At 40.6% G+C, this 24,617-nt stretch overlaps 1 long non-coding RNA gene across 1 annotated transcript in view; it reads left to right on the top strand.

The window, feature by feature from the left end:
- Window positions 1-23,321, top strand: part of LOC140715384 (uncharacterized) — a 51,567-nt gene extending 28,246 nt beyond the window's left edge. Inside the window, exons 3-5 of the long non-coding RNA XR_012096113.1 lie at window positions 16,998-17,169; window positions 18,319-18,444; window positions 20,793-23,321. This is a non-coding gene — a long non-coding RNA (uncharacterized lncRNA). The remainder of the gene's footprint in view (window positions 1-16,997; window positions 17,170-18,318; window positions 18,445-20,792) is intronic.
- The last annotated feature ends 1,296 nt before the right edge of the window (window positions 23,322-24,617 follow it).

Below are 24,617 nucleotides of genomic sequence, written 5' to 3'. Positions count from 1 at the left end.
CATAGGTGTTTGCGAAGAAAAAGAATTTCAGGATGTATATTGTATATGTTTCTCTGACATTAAATGTACCTATTGAAACCTATTAATTACACATAGGATAGATAAAAGCGATGCAGTGATGTTGTATATTTAGACTTTCAGAAAGCCTTTGACAAGGTGCCTCACATGAAGCTGCCTACCAAGTTAAGTGCCACGGTATTACAGGAAAGTTACTGGCACGGTTAGAACGTTGGCTGATTGGGAGGAGGCAGTGAGTGGGAATAAAAGGATCTTTTTCTGGTTGGCCGCTAGTGAGTAGTGGTGTTCCGCAGGGGTTGGTGTTGGGATTGCTTCTTTTTATGCTGTATGTCAACAATTTAGATGATGGAATTGATGGCTTTGTTGCCAAGTTTGCAGATGATACAAAGATTGGTGGAGGGGCAGGTAGTGTTGAAGAAACAGGTAGGCTGCAGAAGGATTTTGACAGATTAGGAGAATGAGCAAGAGAGTGACAAATGAAATACAATGTTGGAAAATGCATGGTCATGCACTTTGATAGTAGACATAAATGTGCAGACTATTTCCTAAATGGGGAGAAAATCCAAAAATCTGAGATGCGAAGGGACTTGGGTGTTCTTGTGCAGAACAACCTAAAGGTCAAGTTGCAGGTTGAGTCAGTGGTGAGGAAAGCAAATGCCATGTTAGCATTCAGTTCAAGAGATCTAGAATTCAAGAGCAAGGATGTGATGCTGAGGCTTTAAAAGGCACTTGTGAGGCCTCACCTCATGAACAGTTTTGGGCTCCTCATCTATGAAAAGATGTGCTGACATTGGAGAGAGTTCAGAGGAGGTTCACAAGGATGATTCTGGGAATGAAACGGTTATCATATGGGGAACATTTGATAGCTCTGGGTCTGTACTCACTGGCATTTGGATGGCGGGGGCGGAGGATCTCATTAAAACCTTTCAAATGTTGAACAGCCAAGACAGAGCAGATGTGGAAGGATGTTTCCCATGGTGGGGGAGTCTAGGACAAGTGGGCACAGCTTCAGAATAGAGGTCTGTCCATATAAAACAGAGATGCAGAGAAATTTCTTTAGTTAGAGGGTGGTGAATTTGTGGAATTTTATTACCACAGGCAGTTGTGGAAGCCAGTTCATTAGGTGTATTTAAGGCAGAGCTTGATTGGACATGGCATCAAAAGTTATAAGGAGAAGGCTGGGGAATGGGGCTGAGGAGGGGGAAAAAAGGATCAGCCATGATTAAATGGCGGAGCAGACTGGATGGGCCAAATGGCCTCATTCTGCTCCTTTGTCTTATGGTCTTATACCAGATAATGAAAAAAAAGGACTGTGCAAAACAAGACATTTGTGCAAAAAAAAATCATCAGAGATGTCCATAGTAGTCCAAGAGGAAATCCAAAGTGTTCTATTGCTGAGAATGGGTTAAGGTTATTCAAGAGCTTAACGGTTGTAGGAAAATATAGCTGTTCCTTATCCTCATAGTGTAGGACTTCAGGCTTTTGCACCTTCTGTCTGATGGTAGCAGCGAGAAGAGGATGGGTGGGGTACCTTGATGACAGACACCACAATCTTGAAGCAGTGCCTCCTGTAAATACTTGCAATGGTGAGTGGGGCTGTATTTTAATTTAACTTATTTTAACTTAACTATGTAATAGACATATATATAAAATTCAGTTTTTTTCTCTATATTTATCATGTATTTCATTTTACTGTTACAGTAAAGTTAACAAATTTCATGACGTATTTTGGTGATATGAAGCCAAGCCTGATTCTAATTCTCACCAGTAGCTCTCTCTCACTCGTCACCACTTGTGATTCAACCAACCATAGCAGTGTCGCCAGCGAATTTGTAGATGTTATCGTAGCTGTTTTTAGCTACATAGTCACGAGTGAAAATGGGCCTAGGCCCATATCTATTGATGATCAGTGAGAAGGAGATGTTGTTACTACTCCATACATCAATGAGAACATCATGGATCAAGTTGCAAAGGAAGATACAGAGACTCATGTATTGGAGCTTGGTGAAAAGTTTGATAGGGATGATTGTGTGGAAGGCTGACCTGCAGTTTATGAACAGGTCTATGCATTACTGTTGTCCAGATGGCCCAGAACTGAGTGGAGAGCCTGTGAGATAGATTCTATGGTTGACCTGTGTGGTGATAAGCAACTTGAAGGGGATCCAGATAATTTCTGAGGCAGGAGTTCATCTGTGCCATTAGCCAGTCTCACAAAGCACTTCATAATGGTGAGTGTGAGTGGTACCCAGTAATAGTCAGTGAGCCAGGTTACCATGCTCTTCTAGGATACAGATACTTTTGATGCACTTCTGAAGCAGCCTGGAACCTCAAGACTGCAGAAGCAAAATATTGAAAATCTCCTTGTATACAACTCCCAGTTACTCTGCACAAATTTCCAGCACTTGACCAGGTACACTGTCTGTACCAGAGACTTTTCGAGGGTTCAGCCTCTTGAAAGATACTTTAAGTCAGTCCTGGAGACTGAGATCGCAGGGTCATGAGGAGCTGTTGGGGCTTGGGTAGGAATGTCGTTGTTCTCCCCTTTAAAAAGTGCGTAAATGGCATTGAGCTCACCTGAAAGTGATGTCATTGCCAATTACGTTACCCAGTTTTGCCTTGAGAGCAACCTCTTCTTCCTCATTTAAGACCAAGCCGACCATTAACAATGCTTTTAAACTAACACTCATTACCTTTTAATGCCATGACATTAGAAAAGCGTTTAATTGGAGTAAGGGGAATTATGAGGCTATTCGGCAGGAAACTGGAAACTTAAATTGGGAACAGATGTTCTCAGGGAAAAGTACGGAAGAAATGTGGCAAATGTTCAGGGGATATTTGTGTGGAGTTCTGCATAGGTACATTCCAATAGGACAGGGAGGTTATGGTAGGGTACAGGAACTGTGGTGTACAAAGGCTGTAATAAATCTAATCAAGTAGAAAAGCTTACAAAAGGTTCAGAGAGCTAGGTAATGTTAGAGATCTAGACTATTATAAGGCTAACGGGAAGGAGCATAAAAAGGAAATTAGGAGAGCCAGAAGGGCCTGTATTGTGCTGTAGGTTTTCTATGTTTCTATGACACCTTAAATCTTGCAATTTTTATATTTTTCAAAAAAAAGTTCTGTGCTCCGTGTGTGATCTTTACTCTTTGCTGATGTCCTTAAATGGATAAATGTCATACAGATGAGCGTGTAAAGTTTAAAAAGCATTTTTCACGTACAAATCTCAAGTGAATGTTCGTTTGTATGTTGCCCCAAAAGGAAATAAAAGTTGCACAATAGCAAAAAAAAGACAGTAAATTACCGCACCTCATAATCGAGCGGCATTATTTAGACGCATTGTTTTTCATGATAAAAATCTATATAAATTGTAGGTGCGTTATAAGGCGCTTCCGGGTAAATATGCCCTTATCAACATGGCCGCCTGAAGACCCGGTCCTGATTCTCTTTGCTTGGTGAAACCTCCCGGCATGCCAAACGGCCGAACGGATTTTCATCGGTAAGCGCGATTTTTGAATGTGAGCTGCCGTTGTCCAGCTGGAAAATCTTCATGGGAATTTTCGGCGTCTGAGACTTTAATTTTCTTTAAAACAGTTTTGTTTTGATAAGGTTCTGATTACGCTCTTAGAGTAGCCTCTCGGTCTGACTAGAAATCGGGAGTTTATGACGGTCTTTGTGTTTAAAGTTTTGGGGAACTTGTACAATGTCTGAGTCTAACGGAGTGGTTTTCATACTGTAAGATGGTCTCTGCCCTACCCGCCTCCTCGTGTTAAGATAATGTGACAATATTGTGCAGGTTTCTTCAACTTTTTAAATATACAATTTGTTTTTTTAAAGTCTCATTTTGGGCGAGAAAGCAAATGTTTAATAAAACCTGACTAGTGTATGACACCGCCTTTGTTTTTTTTATTAATTGTAGCTCAGATTTGTGAACTACAACTTGTATCAGTTGGTAGCATTTGCAATGGTTGAAAAAGTCAGCATAATACATAGATCTAGAACTGAAATCAAAGGATTTTAATTATGTCATTTGTAACTTTACTGTTTGGTAAAATTTATTAAAGTTCATTTCAAAAAACGACGCCGCTTTGAGGTGTTAGATGCCTTTCTTGGCAGCTTGCGACTCATTTAGCTTACGCTCTGCTCTTTTCTGCCTAAATGTACAATTACAGAGTGCCCACGTAATATAAAATCTACATTTAAATCTAGGTTAAAAAAAAAGAAACAAGATTTTAATTTAAATCGCCTGGTTCCTGTTTTTCACAAGTTTTTGACTCCTTTCAATCGACCCTTTAGTTTTAATTCGTTACTTTATGAACGCACTAGTCAAATGACTAGCAAAAGTTTTTTTTAAAAAATAGGGCTAAACGTAATCCTTAAACAGTTTCTAGCGGTTGGTGGACATCTGAAAATGACATTTTTCTGCGATGCCAATGTCATTATTTAAATATTTCTGCATTTTACTTTGAAATTGTGAGCACTTGTATGTAAGAGTAGTTTATGGTGACGTACTTTGACAGTAAATTTTTTCGAACTTTGAACTTGATATTTGTCCTGTAAACATTTTTACACTTTAAACCCTTGCTCAGAACTGATGCAAGGTTTTGACTAGAACATGGATGGCCCCTTCCCCCATATTTCCTGACTAAATTACTCCAGCATCCACTGCCTCAATGTTCTGGTTCTCACTGCCTTGTTCTGAAGATATCCTGAAGTATTAACTGTTTTTCTCACAGCAAAGCCTGAGCATGGTTTGCTGAACATTTCCAGCATTTTCTGTTTTTATAAGATTTTCAATATTTGCATAAATTTATTTATTGATCAACCACAACTTCCCACCTGTCAAATTGCAGCGGCCCTATCAGCAGCGGGAGCAGAGCATTGTGAAGAGATTTCTCACAGGTTGGCAATGCTTATTTAAGAAGAGAGCGTCGCAGACGTTTGGTCATTGCAGAGGCCCTTTGAGCGGTAGGAGCAGAGCACTGAGAACTAAATACAGGAGGGACAAGCAGAGTGGCCATTGTTGGGAGTAGGCCAGTGGTGAGAGTAGAAGCATCAGGCTTTGGCTCAAAGGAGGCGTTGGCTCTGTGTCGGCTTCTGTTAAGGTTTTAGTTTTGTTTTTCCCTTGCTCTACCTGGTATAGGAAATGACAGTGTGTGTTCTTCATGCCAGACCCAGAATCTCCCAGGGAACTGCATCTGCATGAAGTGCATCGAGCTGCAGCTCCTTGAAGACCGTGTTAGGGATCTAGAGCAGCACCTGGATGACCTTCGGCTTGTATGGGAGAGCAAGGATATAATTGATTGGAGTTACAGGGAGATAGTCACCCCGCAGTTGCGAGTAGCCGGGTGATCATCAGGAGGAATGTAAATATAAATAGTCAGTTAGAACAGAGCATACCTGTGGCCATTCCCCTCAAAAATATCATTTTGGATACTTTTGAGGGGATGACCTGGGGAATGTCACGGCGGCCGGGTCTCAGGCACTGACCATGAGTCCGTGGTGCAGAAGGGAAAGAGAGAGAAGAAGGGAGCGGTAGTGATAGGGGATTCGATAGTGAGGGGAACAGACAGGAGATCCTGTGGACGTGAATGGGATACCCGGATGGTAAGTTGCCTCCCAGGTGCCAGGGTCAGGGACATCTCAGATTGTGTCCACAACATTTTGGAGAGGGAGGGGGAAATTACAGTGGCATGAGACAGGAGTTGGCCAAAGTAAATTGGAAGAAGCTGCTGGCAGGGATGTCAGCGTGTGTTTCTGGGGGAAATGAGAAAGGTGCAGGATAAGTGTACTCCGAAAGGGAAGACATAAATAGCAAAATAATACAACCGTGGCTGACAAGGGAAGTTAAAACTCATGTAAAAACAAAAGACAGGGCATACAACAAAGCAAAAGTTAGTGGGAAGATAGAGGATTGGGAAGTTTTTAAAAACCTACAGACAACAACTAATATAATCATTAGAAGGGAAAAGATGAAATATGAAAGCAAGCTAGCAAATAATATCGAAGTGGATAGTAAAAGCTTTTTCAAGTATGTAAAAAAAAAATAAGAGATGAAAGTGGATATAGGACCACTAGAAAATGAGGCAGGAGAAATAATGGGGACAAGGGGATGGCAGATGAATAAATGAGTATTTGGCATCACTCTTCACTATGCAAGACACTAGCAGTGTGCCAGATGTTGTAGTGTGTGAAGGAAGAGAAGTAAGTGCAGTTACTATTACAAGGGAGAAGGTGTTCAAAAAGCTGAAAGACCTAAAAGTAGATAAGTCACCCGAACCAGATGAACTGCACCCTAGCGTTCTGAAAGAGGTAGTGTTAGAGATTGTGGCGGCATTAGAAATGATCTTTCAAAAATTATTGGACTCTGGCATGGTGCCAGAGTACTGGAAAATTGCAGCTTTCACTCCACTGTTTAAGAAAGGAGGAAGGCAGCAGAAAGGAAATTATAGACCAGTTAGTCTGACCTCAGTGGTTGGGAAGATGTTGGAGTCAGTTGTTAAGGACAAGTTGATGGAGTACCTGGTGACACAGGACAAGATAGTACAAAATCAGCAGGGTTTCCTTAAGGGAAAATCCTGCCTGATGAACCTGTTGGAATTCTATGAGGAGAATACAAGTAGGATAGATAAAGGGGATGCAGTGGATGTTGTATATTTGGCCTTTCAGAAGGCCTTTGACAAGGTGCCACACATAAAGCTACTTACCAAGTTAGGAGCCCATGGTTTTACAGGAAAGTTACTAACATGGTTAGAGCATTGGCTGATTGGAAGAAGGCAGCGAGTAGGAATAAAAGGATTCTTGTCTGATTGGTGCCAGTGACTAGTGATGTTCCACAGGTGTCGGTGTTGGGACCACCACTTTTTATGCTGTATATAAATGATTTAGATGATGAAATAGATGGCTCTGTTGCCAAGTTTGCAGATGATACAAAGAAGGGCAGGTAGTGTTGAGGAAACGGGTAGGATGCAGAAGGATTTTGACAGATTAGGAGAATGAACAAGAAAGTAGCAAATGAAATGTAATGTTGGAAAATGCATGGACATGCACTTTGGTAATAGAAATAAATGTGTGGACTATTTTCTAAATGGGGAGAAAATCTGAGATGCAAAGGGACTTGGGAGTCCTTGTGCAGAACACCTAAAGGTTAATTTGCAGGTTGAGTCGGTGGTGAGGAAGGCAAATGCCATGTTAGCATTCAATTCAAGAGGTCTAGAATACAAGAGCAGGGATGTGATGCTGAGGCTTTATAAGGCACTGGTGAGGCCTCACCTTGAGTATTGTGAACCGTTGTGGGCTCCTCATCTTAGAAGAGATGTGCTGGTATTGGAGAGGGTTCAGAGGGGGTTCATAATGATGATTCCAGGAATGAAAGGGTTATCATACGTTTGATGGCACTGGGTCTGTACTCGCTGGAATTCAGAATTGGGGGGGGGATCTCATTGATCTTTTCAAATGTTGAAAGGCCAAGACAGAGTAGATGTGGAAACGATGTTTCCCATGGTGGGAGAGTCAAGGACAAGAGGGCACAGCCTCAGAGTAGAGGTGTGTCCATTCAAAACAGATGCAGAGAAATTTCTTTAGCCAGAGGGTGGTGAATTTGTGGAATTTGTTGCCATGTGCAGCTGTGGAGGCCAGGTCGTTGGGTGTATTTAAGGCAGAGATTGATAGGTTTTTGATTGGACATGGCATCAAAGGTTACAGGGAGAAGGCCGGGAACTGGGGTTGAGGAGGAGAAAAAAAGGATCAGCCATGATGAAATGGCAGAGCAGACTTGATGGGCCAAATGGCCTAATTCTGCTCCTATGTCTTATGGTCTAAATTTGTGCTGCCCATTATTTTAGGAATCCACATTTTGCAACTCTTCATTCTCAAGGTCCTTTCAAGAGTATACTCTGAGTCTGAGTCACATCTTCATACATCAAAGTCCAAAATTCAGTCTAATCAGTCAAGGAGAAGCAGTAAGTTCAAAGTAAGTTTATTATCAAAGCGGATATACGTCACCGTATACTACCCTGAGATTCTCTCTCTGCAGGAATTGATATTAGAATAGAGAAATACCATAGAATCAATGAACAACTACACACAAAGGCTGACAGGCACATAATGTGCAAACAAAGACAAACTGCAAATATAAAAAATAACAAATATTAATTAATAAATAAATAATACTGAGAAGGTGAATTGTGGAGTCCTTGAAAATGAGTCCATAGGTGTAGTACAGTGATCAGATCAGTGTTGAGCTGAGTGAAGTTATCCACACTGGTTCAAGAGCCTGATGCCTGAAGGGTAATAACTGTTTCTGAACCTGGTAGTGTTCCCTCTAAGCTCCATGGGTGTGCGTCCATGCAGTAACTGTAATACTCCTGCATGCTTAGCTTTTGTAGCTGTGTAACTGGAATTTTCTTTTATATAATGTTTTATTAAAGTGCTGTGCAGGTTTCAGGCTGTATAAATAAATTCTTGCTCACAGCAATGGTTGCTTTGTGCAACTGTTTTTAAAAAAATGCAGGGAATGTTGTGTGGGATCGAAGACTCCTGTTGCTCCTTCCTGTTAGTAACAGTGAGAAAAGAGCTTGGTCTATATGGTGGGGGTCCTTGATGATGGATGCTGCTTTGTTGTGGTAGCACTCCTTGTAGATGTGCTCAATGGTGATTTTTCAATGACCAAAAAATACAAGGAATAGGAGTGAATTGAATTGAATTCACTCCTCTTTCTTGTATTGTGAGCAATAAACACAGGAGTTTGGGTAATTATGTGATTCCACAAAGTTGTGAATCACAGTTTTCATTTTCCACCTGCTTTTTATTTTCCCCTACATTCCCTGGACCACATCAATCTCAGTCTTGAATGTACTCAACACATGAAGATGCATATTGTTCTGGGTCAAGAAATTACAATAACCCTGAGTAAGGAGATTTATCAACCGATGTTCAACCTTTTGGAATGAGATTGCGTCTGTCCAGCCAAGGCAAACATCTTAATGCCATGCTTCGTTAGGAGCTAGTCTCACTCTGTGAACTCCAAAATATGGACCTATTCTGTTATGTCAATCCACTCATCCCGGGAATCAATCTTCGTTGCATTGCTTCCATGGTGCGTAAACTTTTCGATATAGGCAGCCTATAATTTCAATTCAGAATGAGCGATTTTTTTTCTACTTTTAGCTCCATCAGTACGTTTTATTATCTACTTTCCATCAGTTTTTATCTTGTCCAGTTTCTTTACTACATCCTCTTTCAGTAACACTGACAGCAGCTGTTTCTTTGCTGAAGGCTAATGTAAATTGCACATTCACCCTTTTTATCTACTGTTAAACTGAAGCATAAACAATTTAAGATGTTTGGTACCACATCATGCAAGGTCGTCCTTTGGCTAACGCATGAGAAGTCATCACAGGAGTCCTAACTTCATTTGGCCCCAATGGTGGAGCAGGTACAAGTGAAAAAGGTTTATTTTTGCCAACAGAGTAATTTTTGAAGATAATCTGCCTTCCTGTTCTTACTCCCAAAGTGGATAACCTCACACTTATTCACATTAAACATCATCTGCCAAGTATCTGCACACTCACTCAGCCTATCCAAGTCACCCTGAATTCTCCTAACATCCTCATCACATGTCACAGTGCCACCCAGCTTAGTATCATCAGTAAACTTGCTGATGTTATTCTCAATGCCTTCATCTAAATCGTTTATGTAAATCGTAAACAGCTGTGGTCCCAATACTGAGCCCTGTGGCACCCCACTAGTCACCACCTGCCATTCCGAGAAACACCCATTCACCGTTACCCTTTGCTTTCTATCTGCCAACCAGTTTTCTATCCATGTCAATATCTTCCCCCCCAATGCCATGAGCTCTGATTTTACCCACCAATCTCCTATGTGGGACCTTATCAAATGCCTTCTGAAAATCGAGTTACGCTACATCCACTGGATCTCCCTTGTCTAACTTCCTGGTTACATCCTCGAAAAACTCCAATAGATTAGTCAAGCATGATTTGCCCTTGGTAAATCCATGCTGGCTCGGCCCAATCCTATCACTGCTATCTAGATATGCCACTATTTCATCTTTAATAATGATATGATATCCACATGTGCAAGAAGTAATATTTAGTATTGTTATTGCTAATTTCCATATTTGTATTTTCCATTTAAAATCTTATCTTTTGTCAACTTGTTCCCTTTTTTAAAAAAATCCTTTGCCCTCAAACAACAATTACATCCCTAAGCCATGTGAAGTTCACTTTTTAACAATCCTCACCTTTTACTAAGTTTTTTAATATCTGTAATGTGTTATGCTCATTAGGAGTTTGAAGAGATTTGGTATGTCAACAAATAGACTCAAAAACTTCTATATTTGTACTGTGGAGGGCATTCTGACAGGCTGCATCACTGTCTGGTATGGAGGGGCTACTGCACAGGACCAAAAGAAGCTGCAGAGGGTTGTAAATCTAGTCAGCTCCATCTTGGGCACAAGCCTAAAACGTACCCAGGACATCTTCAAGGAGCAGTGTCTCAGAAAGGCAGCGTCCATTATTAAGGACCTCCAGCACCCAAGGCATGCCCTTTTCTCACTGTTACCATCAGGTAGGAGGTACAGAAGCCTGAAGACACACACTCAGCGATTCAGGAACAGCTTCTTCCTCCCTGCCATCTGATTCCTAAATGGACATTGAACCCATGAACACTGCCTCAATTTTTAAAATATATATTATTTCTGTTTTTGCACAATTTTTAATCTATTCAATAACTATACTGGAATTGATTGATCTGTTTATTATTTCTTTCTTCCTCTATATTATGTATTGCATTGAAATGCTGCTAAATTAACAAATTTCACAACACATGCTGGTGATAATAAACCTGATTCTGATTCTGAATGATGATTTTCAGTGATTCATGAAACATAAACACCCCAAACCTTTGCAAGCCTGCAGTGATAAGCTAGCTTGTGTGATATGTGTTCAATTGTGTTAATGGCATCAGTCTACAGTCATCCACATGTCCCAAAAAAATTTTCTTCCCCTAACAAGGATTCTGGTTAACTGGCCCATTGGCTTATCGGGGCAAAGATTTATTTAGGACAATTCTTAAAGAATAAAACTTAAGTTGAGAAAATAGCTGGGATTCCCTTCATTTGTTTGGGACAATATGCCTCTAACTGGGGCGGGAAAGTGTTGCCAAGCAGTTTCTAGCTCTCTTCAGCTGTGTGCACTTGCGTGGCCATTAGACACTATATTGTGCTTGGAATGATCCGTGATGAGCTGCAAAACACATTACATAGAGTGCACAGCTTATAGTACATATGGTTATGGTAGCAGAAAATCATACAGTCACAAAAAGATATGTAGCCGAAGTCCCTGAGTGGTATGGCCCTGGAGATTGATAGTGCTTGTCCTGGTCTGCCTTTTTCTTCCATGGAGTGAACACTGGAGGAAAGCACTAATGGGAGGGGCCAGTTTCCCTACCCAATACACCTGTCCCAACACCTCCTTCCTCACTACCATTCAGCCCAAACAGTCCTTCCAGGTGAGGCGTCACTTCACCTGTGAATCTGTTGGGGCCGTCTCCTGTATCGGATTCTCCCAGTGCAGCCTCCGGTAAATGAGAACTTAGTGTCACCCGACGTAGATTGGGAGACCGCTTTGCTGAGCACCTATGCTCTGTCTGCAGAAAAAGCCGGATCTCTCAGTGACCACCCATTTTAGTTCCACTTCCTATTCCCATTCTGACATGTCAGTTCATGGCCTCCTCTACTGTTGTGATGAGGCCACACTCAGGGTGAAGGAGCAACACCTTATATTCCATCTGCGTAGCCTCTAACCTGATGGCATGAACATTGATTTCTCAAACTTCTGATAATGCGCTCCCGTCCTTTTACGATTCCCCTTTCCCATTTTCCTCTCTCACCTTATCACGTTCTCTGCACATTACCTCCCTCCGGTGCTTTCAACACCATAAATCAGCGAGTTGCTTTGTTATGTTTTCCCTCTCACTGTGAAATGGGGACACCTTTTTACCTTATTAGGGACAGAGGGAGAGCCTGTGGTATGTTGAATACCTGGTGAATGAGTAGTCTTTGGGGTACTGCAAATTTGTGTTTTTATTGATGCTTTGCTGCACGCTTTTGAGTGCTTGGTGGGGGGGGGGGGCGGTTGCCGATCCTTTTTCGTTGGTGGGGGAGGGAAGGTTGTTGCTTGCTGCTGCTTATGCATGGGAGAAGGAAGCTGGTGGGGGGGAGGTTTGGGGTCTTACATTTAAACGTCATTCATTCTTTGGGCACTCCTCTGTTTTCATGGGTGTTTGTGAAGAAAAAGAATTTCAGGATGTATATTTGTATACATTTCTGACATTAAATGTACCTATTGAAAACTTGCCCTTCCCCTTCTACCAGGGCCTTCTGTCCTCTTCTATCAGATTCCCCCTCCTCCAGCCTTTACCTTTTTCACCAATTGACTTCCCAGCTCTTTACTTCACCTCTCCCAGTTTTACCTATCACCTACTACCTTGTATTTCCTCCCCTCCCCCCAGTACTCTGACTTCGCACCTTTTTCTCCGATGATACAAAGATAGGTGGAGGAGCAGGTAGTGTTGAGGAAACAGAGAGCCTGCAGAGATTTGGCTAGTTTAGGGGAATGGGCAAAGAAGTGGTAAATGAAATACAATGTTGAAAAGTGTATGGCCATGCATTTTGGTGGAAGAAATAAACGGGCAGACTATTATTTAGATGAGGAGAGAATTCAAAATGCAGAGGTGCAAAGGGACTTGGGAGTCCTTGTGCAAGATACCCTAAAAGTTAACCTCCAGGTTGAGTCTGTGGTGAAGAAGGCGAATGCAATGTTGGCATTCATTTCTAGAGGTATTGAATATAAGGGCAGGGATGTGATGTTGAGGCTCTGTAAGGCACTTGTGAGACTACACTTGGGGTATTGTGTGCAGTTTTGGGCTCCTTATTTAGAAAGGAGATACTGACATTGGAGAGGGTTCAGAGAAGATTCACAAGAATGATTCCAGGAATGAAAGGGTTACTCTATGAGGAACGTCTGGCAGCTCTTGGGCTGAATTCCCTGGAGTTCAGGAGAATGAGGGGGGAAATCTCATAGAAACATTCCAAATGTTAAAAGGCCTGAACACATTAGATATGGCAAAGTTATTTTCCATGGTAGGGGATTCTAGGATAAGAGTGCACGACTTCAGGATTTAAGGATGTCCATTTAGAACAGAGATATGGAGAAATTACTTTAATCAGAGGGTGGTAAATCTGTGGAATTTGTTGCAACGAGTGGCTGTGGAAGCCAAGTCACTTGGTGTATCAAAGGCAACGATAGATAGGTTCTTGATTAGCCAGAGCATCAGAGAGTATAGGGAGAAGGCACCGGAGTGGGGATGACTGGAAAAATTGGATCAGCCCAAAATTGAATGGCGGAACAGACTTGATTGGCTGAATGGCCGACTTCCGCTCCTATATCTTATGGTCTTAAAGGAAGGACAAAGATTTTGGAGTTAATGTTCAAAGTTCTAGTTGCTATTTATAAGTAATATGAAAATACAGGAGAAGATTTCCAAGGTTGTTACCAGGATAGCAGGTGATCAAGGATTGGGGAAGCTGTATTAGTTTCTTCAGAACGTAGGAAGATGAGGGAAGATTTAAATGAGGCATATACTGTTATGGACAATTCAGGTAGGGAAGAATGAGCAGAGAAGCAAATAAGAGGAGGGGTAGTGTTAAAGCAATTGGTGAATGAATAAGAGAGACTTGGAGATGTGATAGGGGAAGAGGGACTGTTGCTTGTTAGGGCCTGGAGCAAAATATCTGAAAGGGTGAAAGAGCCAGAAGTTCTGAATATGTAAAATGTATTTAGAATGGAAAGACCAAGCTGTCAACTTACTTAAAAGTACGCAGTTTTAGAAGCTCTGCAGGTCAGAAGGTTCAGAAGTCCATGAAATAATATCTTTTAAAGTGCTGATGTTTTATTAGAATCCCATTTACCATTTTGTAAAATAAGAATCCATTTGGCATTGCCAAATCTATACCACACAAAGAGTATGCCACAAATGGCATTGGGGATGTGTGTGCTCTTTTGACATTATGAAGATCTCCTCAAATAGTTAACATGATACCTTTTACCTGTCAGCTAATAACCAGCTTCAGCTTTTATTCCTGCGGGGTTCAGCCTTTGAAATCATGTGCTGATTGTTGGAGATGCTCACATCCTGCCTGAAACTGGAATGTCCCACAGAGTCGGCAGTGAGATTCTGTTTTAAATTCGGTACAGGGAGAAGTGAAACGTGCACTTCACCGTTCACTGTGTCACACTCTCACTGTTCTCCTCTACATTCCCTCCCTCAGCACGACACGTTGACATCTGACCTCAGTCTTATCGTGTATATTTATGTGATCTGGATTTCAATGACAAGAGAATGACCAGATAATGTATCACAATAAATTCTCTCCTCTGATTTCTGAGTCTTTACATTATTCTGGCTGGTAGTTCAATGAACAGAATTAATTTGATAACGCAGAGGCTGACTACACCACCAGCAGAGCAAGGCCTTGAGTATTTTATCGTCATATTAAATTCGTTGATTAAGTTGGCATACATTTTAATAACAATTTTAAAGTATATTACTGTTTGCCATATTGAGGGAGTTGCAATTTGATATTAAAATCTCAAGACGTTTATGTTTTATCCATTTTCTTCGGGCACTGGATTTCTGTCATTAAATCTAACCTTTCTCTCAGGACTCATTTTAAATCCCTTTAACCTTTTAATTGCCTGCCCTGATATCACCTTTGGCTTGTGTCAGTCATTTCTTTGTCTGATTTCGCATCTGGTTAAGCACTGTGAAACAAGCTTAATGTGAAATGCTTTATAAGTACAAGGTGCGTTTTTGTTACCCACTTCACTTTCATTTTCTTCCCCCAGGTGTTTCATTATTATTATAATGTGTTTTTGAAATTCGTTCATTTCTTTCAGTTGCTGCAGGTGGTGGAAGTGAGTAGAAGAGATGTGTCTGGTCTTTGTGATAAAACGAATGTGGAATTTCATAACCATAAAGCTCAGGGCACCTTCCCAAAACAGACAAATGACCTGTTCTCTGAAATACAGACAAAAAAGTGACTAAACCCGTGGTAGGCAGTGTGGATTTCTATGCAAAGTCAATAGGTAAATTTTGGAATAATTAATTTGCAAATTCACTCTGTAGCTAATAGGAATTTTTTCCTATTAGCCTTTTTGTTCCTTTTTAGAGTCATACAGCAAAACAGTGTCTTCAACACAGCTAGTCTGCATTGGCTGTGGAACAACCCTCCCCTCTCCACATTTAGTGCCAATTTCATGTGTATCCCTCCAAGTACATGTGCCCCTAACTGATATCATTGTACCTGGCTCAACCACTTCCCTTTGCAGCCTACACTATATGCTTGCCACTCTATGCATGAAAAAGTTGCCCCTTAAGTCTCTTTCTAAAATCGTTCTCCTCTCACCTAAATCTATCCTCCCATTTTTGGACTCCCTCGCCCTGGAGAAATGGCTGCCACCATCTTCCTAATCTATGCCCCACATGGTTTTAAAGACCTCTTTAAGGTTATCTGCTGCACTCCAGGGAATAAAGACCTAACCAACCATCATCTTCCTATAACTCACGCTCTCTGGTCCTGGCAATGTCCTCATAAATCTTTTCTGCACTCTTTCCAGTTTAACCACATCTACCCTTGAATCAGGGTGACTAAAACTATCTTCCTAGTGTGTCTCACCAATTAATTATACAACTGTAATATAAAGTCCAATTCAAAATCAGATTCAGTTTATTTAACACATGTACATGTTAACATACAGTGAAATGCATCGTTAGCATTAACGACCAACACACCTATGGACATGCTGGGGCACAGCCCGTAAATCTTGCCAACATACTGTGTCCACAATTCTTAGCAGGACAGCACAACACTCTCCTGAGTAGGGCACCCTGCATGTTGACTCAGTAAACTTTACTGGACGCATTTCACAAATTCTACCCATCCAGTCTCTTAACACTCTGGGTGGCCCAGTCAAAACCAGGGAAATCAAAGTCTCTCACTAATACAACCCGAATAATCTTACAACTATGAGCAATTTATCTACACATCTGCTCCTCAAATTCCCACTGACAATTGGGAGGTCTTTTATACAGCCTCGCTGGAGTGACCATCTCCTTCATGTTTCTATGTGTGGCTTCACTGAACTTATTCAGTTGTTAGACTACAGACTTGATGAGTTCATTTTTTTCTGGTGGAAGAATGCTTGTGGTTATTTGGTTTGATTAATATTTCCCCAAGAATGTCACCTTCAAATACTACCGTTATGTCCATCCTTATCAAAAAGTCATCACCTTTTCCTCACTCTGTCCCACTCGTACCCTGCAATATTGAGTTGCCAGTCCTGCCCTTTTCTTGACCATGTTTCATTTATGGCTATAACATCCCCATCCTCAGTGCCAAGCCACACTGCGTTTGTTGACCTTACCCGTTAAAGCTCGTGCAGATTTGCTGGGCATTTGTTTCCCTGCCTTTACTGTGCCCCTGGCTATCCTTATCATCCAACGTGCTGTCACCGGCAGCTGCTTTACACCTGTTCAGAGTCCCACTCCCCACGCCTTTCTGGTCCTTGTGGACTTTTATTTTGCAAATGGCAACACGGTAAAGTTCAGTACACAGACGTGCTTGTTTGGGGACACATGAGTTAGCATATTATGCATTTGAGTTCCCACTCCAGTCTTGACCAAGTAAATATTTTAATTGTGTGAGAATGTCAATTTTTAGAAGGCTTACTATTGCACCACCAAGAGTACTGCCAAGCCCGTTTATTCTTCAGTTATCCAGCTAAAATAACTTCTATGGTCATAATCACATTGATGTTTGTAGCATCCTTCTGTAAGTGTCAGGTTGCAAATTTTGTCAATGCTTGGACTTCTTTGCTTAAGAATTTTTTTTTATTTTTCAGGTGACCTCGTGGGTGCAAATGCCCGTGCATTAAATTCTGCCATGTCATTAACAGCTGCTGCATATTCAGCTGTGAAGGATGTGGTATTTCTGACGTATCACAAGGTCTTCAGGACTTGTTGAAACAAGAAAGTATGACTGAGCAGTCACTAAATTGCATACAGAAGGCACTGGTAAGTTCCTACGAAGAGTGGAGGAAGGAAGTAGTAGTTAGTTACAATGTGGCAGAGTTTGTTTCAAAATCCTCCCTTCTATACCTTTTCTAAGCCTCCTTTCCACTTTTCTCCAGTACAGACTTTTTGTCCCAGAATGGCTGGGGAACCTTTGTTTCATTCAAATGCCTCCTGTACATTGGCTGACCACTCAATCATATCATCATATAAAGTGTAGTTTTGGTTTCACCAACCTCCTTAATGAGGTTCCACTGATTGTTATGAGATAGTGATCAACGTCTGAGCCACCTATAGATGGGAGAGCACCAAATCACTGAGAGAATATAAGCATGTGCTTTGGTATAAAAAGACAGACTGTGTCAGTGTTGCAGCCCTGTTTCCAGTACTTTAAAACACAAACAAGGCTTTTCCCCCACTCATCTCACTGCTTAGAAAGTTTCAGGTGCCTGAAAATTGATTCTGTCCTGTTTGAATACTCTAAATTGGGGTTATCCAAGGATCGTATCCTTGCACATATTTAGATTTGCTATTATACAAAGGTACTAAATGCAGTCATTTTCAAGTCACTAGACCTGGAAAAGTCAAGGTACACATTTGCTGAATAAGGAAGTTTGGGCAACATTGCCCTGAAGTTTCCAGGATGAGATTAGATTGCCAGGGCTTGTGGGTGTCTATGACAGTAGTTATCAACTAAATATGCTGCTCTTGTTCCAAGCTTTCTTTAATTCGAGTTGCCATACATTGGTGTAAGTTCTTTTAAGACCTATTTAAACATTTTCCTTTAACTGCCTTTCTTTTGTGTAAGAAATATCCTGCATATGATCCTACATATATTTCCCAGAATGTTGTGAGACTGCTTCCACCTGAAACCAAATTCCATCTTTTCTTTTGTTTGCTACAATGAATGAATTTGTGTTATTGCAGAACGCAGGTAGTAGAATGATGGTGTTGTGATTGTAACTCAGTTGCCCTGCAGATTTGTCTGAATGGTTTTACTTGGCTCAGCAGTCCAAGCTATATGTCTGAATAAGTACATTTTTGGTAATTATTATATTTTGTAAATCTATGGCTGCTGCATGTGGGGTGGGTAGTTAATGGAGCTGTGAGAACTGGTTCATAAGAGCTTTTTAAGTCTCTCTTTGTTTTCAGGCTGACCACAATCAAGAAATGGAAAAGTAGTTCAAGCAGAATTTAAAGCCCATGATTACCAGCATATTAGAACTGAGGAATTGTCTCAAACTGAACTTTGAGACATATTCTGGCATGGCAAAGAAGGTGACTAATATTTTGTTCTGCATCTGTTTATTGAAATGAGATTGCAGGTGCTGAAAGTAAGTTTCCCATTTTAGAAGTATACTGGCTGCTGACTCACATGTCAAAGTCAAGGTAAATTTACTATCAAAGTGCATACATGTCATCATATACCACCTTGAGATTCATGTTCTTGCAGGAGTTTACAGGAGAATAAAAAGATACAATAGAACTTATGAAAACTATACATAAAGATTGACAAACAACCAAGGTGCAAAATACATATCGCACTGAGAACATGAGTTGTAAAGTACATGATAGAGTACCTTATGTTAATAATCAATTATTTGTTATAAAACTAGTGTTTTGTAGGACACTTTTTGAGCTGATGGATTAAGATTCAATGTAACGTTACAGCTTCATGTTGTCTGTATGGTTAATTTACCAGAGTTGAATGTTAAGGCAAACCAAAACCAAAATGAAGCCGGGTCATGCCACTGAGTTTATTTTCTTTTTTTGCTACAAAGTTCAAATTAAATTTATTATCAAAGTATGTATCTGTCACCATTCACAACCCTGAGATGTATTTTCTTGTGGGTGTACTCAATAAATCTATAGAATAATAGCCATAACAAAATCAATGGAAGACCACACCAACTTCAACCAGAGTGCAGAAGACAGCAAACTGTGCAAATACAAAAATAAGAAATAATAATTAAATAAATGATAAATCTCAAGAACATGGGATGAAGAGTCCTTGAATGTGAGTTGTAGGAACATTTCAATAATGGGGCAAGTGGAGTTGAGTGAAGTTATTCCCTTTGGTTCAAGAGCCTGATGACTGAAGTATAATAACTGTTCCTGAACCTGGTGATGTGAGATCTGAGGCTCTTGTATCTTCTCCCTGATGGCAGCAGCGTGAAGAGAACATGTTCTGGGTGCTGGGGTCCCTGAGGATGGATGCTGGTTTCCTGCGACAGTGTTTCATGTAGATGAGCTCAGTGGAGGTGAGGTTCTTTACCAGTGATGGACTGAGCCATTTCCCCTACTTTTCGTAGAATTTTCCAGTCAAGGACATTGGAGTTTCCATTCCAGTCTGTGATGCAGCCAGTTAATATACTCTCTGCTACACATGTATAGAAGTTTGACAAGGTTTTAGATGTCATGATGAACCTGTGCAAACTCATAAGGAATTAGGGACACTTGTATGCTGGGCCCAGGACAGGTCCTCCAAAATAAAAACACCAAGGAATTTAAATTTGCTGACCCTCTCCATCTCTGATCCTCCAATTAGAACTGGCTCATGGACCTCTGGTTTCCTTCTCCTGAAGTCAATAATCAGCTTCTTGGTCTTGCTAACATTGAGTAAGAGGTTATTGTTATGACACCACTCAGCCAGATTTTCAATTCCCCTCCTATACGCTGATTCGTCACCACCTTCGATTCAGCCTGTAGCTGTGGTGTCATCAGCAAACTTGAATATGGCATTGGAGCCGTGCTTAGACACCCAGTCATAAGTGTAAAGTGAGTAGAGCAAAGGACTAGGCACAGAGCCTTGTGGTGAGCCTGTGCTGACAGGGATTGTGGAGGAGATGTTGTTATCAATCTATACTGACTGGGGTCTGCAAGTGAGGAAATCCAGGATCCAATTGCACAAGGTGGTATTGCAGCCCAGGACTTGGAGCTTATTGATTAGTTTTGAGGGGATGATGCCATTGAATGCTGAGCTGTAGTCGATGAAGAGCATCATGATGCAATGCTGCTTTTAACTGTGGTCTATCTTTGTGTATGTTGACTGTTTTGGTTTCTATTTGTTTTCATTTGATTCAGATGGAAGTTGTGAAAATGGAAACCATTGCATTCTTTAGTCAACACAGAAAAAGACGTAATAAATTTAGAGATAGCACTTGCAGTTCTCTGGGTGTAATCCAAAATGAAAACGACGAACTAAGAAAAGAACTATGGAAATTAGAACAAGAACAGATGGAGGCTCTGTGAAAATTTAGTAGTTTTTAAAAAAATCCTCTATTATATGGACTGATTTCAGTGACAATTCAAATCTGGCTTTTTGTAAATAGCATATTTCAAATCTAAGTCATCTTGATCTGTTACTACTTCAAACTCAATCGTTTTGATAGTCTGCAACACTCTGATTATGCAGGGAAAGTGTTATTATAAAGTGGCTTTTATGTAAAGTGTTCTATAAAGTGACTTTTTGACAGGTCTAGCTCAGTCGCTTCATTGCAATTCAGGCATATTCTGATTAGTGATGAATAGAGTTTGAAAATAAAATTCTTGTTTAGTTTCAATCAAAGTACGTTTATTATCAAAGAATGTATAAATTATAAACCTTGAGATTTGTTTGCTTACAGGCATTCACAGAAACCTGAAGAACCGAATTTTTTAAAAAAGACCATAACCACTGCACAGAGAAAGAGGGGGATAAAACATACATTTATGCAAACAACGGCATTCTGAACCAGATTGAGTCCTTAAATCCGCTCCTGAAGCAGGTGGAGTAGTAGGCCCAAACCTCGATCTCACTCATCATATTAGTGGGGCAAAAACACTACAAAACTCGCAGAGATGACAGCCACCGGAGAGAGGAATGAACGTTGTGGGAGAGCGAGTGAAATTGGCCCATATCTGGCCTTTGCACTCAGGCTTTCAAGTCTGTCTAGGCCAGCGTTTAAACTATCCAAGCACCAAGTAGTGCCGAGCTTGCACGTAGTTATTCACTGATATAACAAGAGCAATGCCTAATGGGACATGGGTGTGTTGTGACTGTGATCAAATTCACCAAAGACATTTTCACAGTATTGTATTTGTCAATGTGGAATAGAGAGTGAGTTTGCGAATGTGGTGGGAGCAAAGGATGTTGGGAATGGTGAGGGTAGAGTGCCACGGGACGGGTGTGACAGAGAAGCAGTGCCAGGGGCAGGAGGTGGCATGGTTGCAGACACACCCTGCCCTGAGGCATCAGGCAGGATCATTTGATTCCAAACAATTGATTTATTGATCATTACAGAATGTCTCTCTGGTGTTTCTACTCCCTCCCTTCTCCCTTCCCCTTTTTCCAGCCATATTCCCCTCTCCCTGCCCCCTTCTCATTCTCAGTCCACAACATCAGAGACCCATATCAGAATCAGGTTTATCATCACTCACACATGTCATGTTTTTTGTGGCAGCAGTCCAGTACAATACATGATATTACTACAGTACTGTGCAAAAGTCTTGGGCACCCTAGCTTATATATGTTCAGAATGTATGCATATGGATGTATCTTTATGTATGTATATACATATTTACCCCTGTGTGTGTGTGTGTGTGTGTGTGTATATATCTACACACTGTAGAGGTCTTTATTCAGCACAACAAGCAGAAATCATTCTGGAGACACTCTCAGTAGAGGCTCTCAAACCCAAAGATACATCATATTTTTATAACCTTAATATCAAATGTAACAGCAGGTGATTCAATACAATTTCAGTAGTTACAATGACGTTGTTTACTTCTATGCTTTGTGTTGACGAGTGGTTTCTTTGGGATATGTCGTGGAAGCACATTGTAATTGATACGACGCCTTAGAAGGTCCAAGCACCTTTGTGAGAAACTAATTAACACAAATATTCTAAAGCCTTTAGACGACGGAGAGCCAGATACCCGAAGCTAATGTTGTCAGAGCTGTGTCTGAGTATACAGTATACGACCATGTTTGATATACCAAGTGACTGGTTGCATGGTTTGATGCAAGCCGATTAACACAATCTCATTGTTTTACTTGTGTCAGTCGCACATGCAATTTCTTAGCCTGTGAAGCGGCCTGTGCTTTTAATTTCCATTTACTGCTTGTAATTGCAAAAAAAGAAAACTGAAGGTTAGTTGCAAGCTTCCTAAACTTATTTATATTTACAGTAAGAGCTGAAGCTTCCTTGTTTGAATTATTATCTACTATATTCACATAACTCCAGAATGCTCCCTAACAAGGTTCACACTTGTTTCCCATTGGTTAAGAAATAAATGCTCCAATATTCACATATTAGTTCATGAAATCCCTTTGTTCTTTAAACACATCAATGCCACAACATGGACTGAGTCAATGACCATGGGTACGGGTCATTCAGCCCACCATGACTAATGGGTACCCACTTGTATTAATCCCATTTTCCAGCACCTGGCCTACAGTCTTCAAATCCTCGGCAGTGATCTGCTCTCATCATGATGCCTCTTAAATGCTGTCAGCAGCTGCTTCCTCCAATCTATTCCAGTTACTCACCACTCCATGGGGGATAACACCTCTTGCCCCTTACCCTAAATTTATGTCCACTAGTTTTATTCACATAATTTCCAAAATGTGGAATTGTAACCTGGAACATCTCTAGCCACTCCCGGAGACCGGGGGGAGGGGGGGGGTGGGGGTAGCTGGACAAGACTGCAATGCTCCTTTGAGATCTCCTCCGCATGGTCCTTCTCCTTTTGGCTGAGGTGCACAGTAGAGTTACAGACAATGACGCTCTAGTCCTGTTACTTTATTTGTTTTTGTTTGAAAAGTACACCTATGACAGAGTGAAACTTCACTGTGCATAGTCAATTGTATTTATACAGGAGATTATTTGAAACAATATTGGAGCCAATATGTCCTAGAATATTAACTTTCATTCAAGTACTCATCTAACGTGGTGTGTGCAGTCTTTCATTGATTCTATTCTGTTATTCGGATTTGCTCTGAATGCCTGCAAAAAAATTGGACTTCAGGTTGTTTATGGTGACGTGTATACTTTGATAATAATTTACTTCGAACTTTGAATGATGCTCTTTGACAAAGTACTAATGAACTTATTTCCACCATATTTTTTAATACAGACATACATCTCAAATAAATTGCAAGATATTGAAATAAAGTGTTGTGTCATCAAAGTCTCTGATTCTGTTGCCAATTACTTTAAATCTGCTGTCTTCCTGTTTCCAACATTTGCTTTCAACAAGTTTCTCCAACTCTGTCTTAAACAACATTTCCTTTAATTTTCCCTACACCAAGGACTTTCCCAGCTTGCTTTTTTAACAGAGATTTTCTTAAGAATGCTGTAAAAGTGTCTGCATTTATAGACCTGATAGCATGGAACCAGAGCAAGTAATAAAGCAAATTGTATTCTCCATATGTTGTTAAATATACTGTTGACCGTTGTCACATGTAAGAGACTGGTAAGCTGAACTTGGTCCTCACAATGCTGTATTTTTCAAATAGAGAGGATAAAGTTGAGGGAAAAGAAATGGAATAAATGGTGTCTGTCAAAGAACAAAAATTAGAATCATTCTTAAAATTAGAGTACAAAATGTAAGCAATTTTGAATAATGTCTTAAAATCTTATTCATCTTATGAATATAGAACATAGAAAACCTACAGCACAATACAGGCCCTTCGGCCCACAATGCTGTGCCGAACATGTACTTACTTTAGAAATTATGTCGGGTTACCCATAGCCCTCTATTTTTCTGAGCTCCATGTATCTATCAAGGAGCCTCTTAAAAGACCCTATCATATCCGCCTCCACCAACCCACTTGATTAACAACCCCCTCACTTTCCCAATTAGACCCCCCCCATTCCACTGGGTAAGAATAACATTTATGCATATGTTATATATTTTTTTAACTCAAAACATTGCCACCACCGAGACAGACCAGCTACACGATATCCTTGCTCACACCCCTGATTAACTCATAAGATCTGCTGTTCGTAAATATTGGTTATTTGACTTTTATATCTCCAAATTTAATGTTTATCTGCTCATTTCTCTGCCTGACAGCTTTGTGCTAACCATCAAATAGTCCTTGGCTTTGTTTTGTCAAATACAATGCTTATCTATTATCTAATAATTGCACGGTTGCAGGAGGTGCTGAATGAATGACAGATATAAAGGGGCACTTTCTATCAGCTAATTCAGTCCATCTTTCAATTAATTTCCAAATTCCCAATATATTCTGGAGAAGAATCAGAATCAGGTTTAATATCACCGTATGTGTTGTGAAATTTGTTAACTTTGTGGCAGCAGTATAATGCAATACATGATAATAGAGAAAAAGAATTGGAATTGTGGTATATGTATAAATATTCAACAGTTAAATTGATTAAATAGTGCTAAAGAAAGGAAGTGAGGTTCTGTTCATGGGTTCAATGTCCATTTTGAGATCAAATGGC

Source organism: Hemitrygon akajei, chromosome 23 (genome assembly GCF_048418815.1).
Source record: "Hemitrygon akajei chromosome 23, sHemAka1.3, whole genome shotgun sequence".
Lineage (NCBI taxonomy): Eukaryota > Metazoa > Chordata > Chondrichthyes > Myliobatiformes > Dasyatidae > Hemitrygon > Hemitrygon akajei.
The sequence above is the reverse complement of the archived record's forward strand: the minus strand, read 5'-3'. Positions and strand labels throughout refer to the sequence as shown.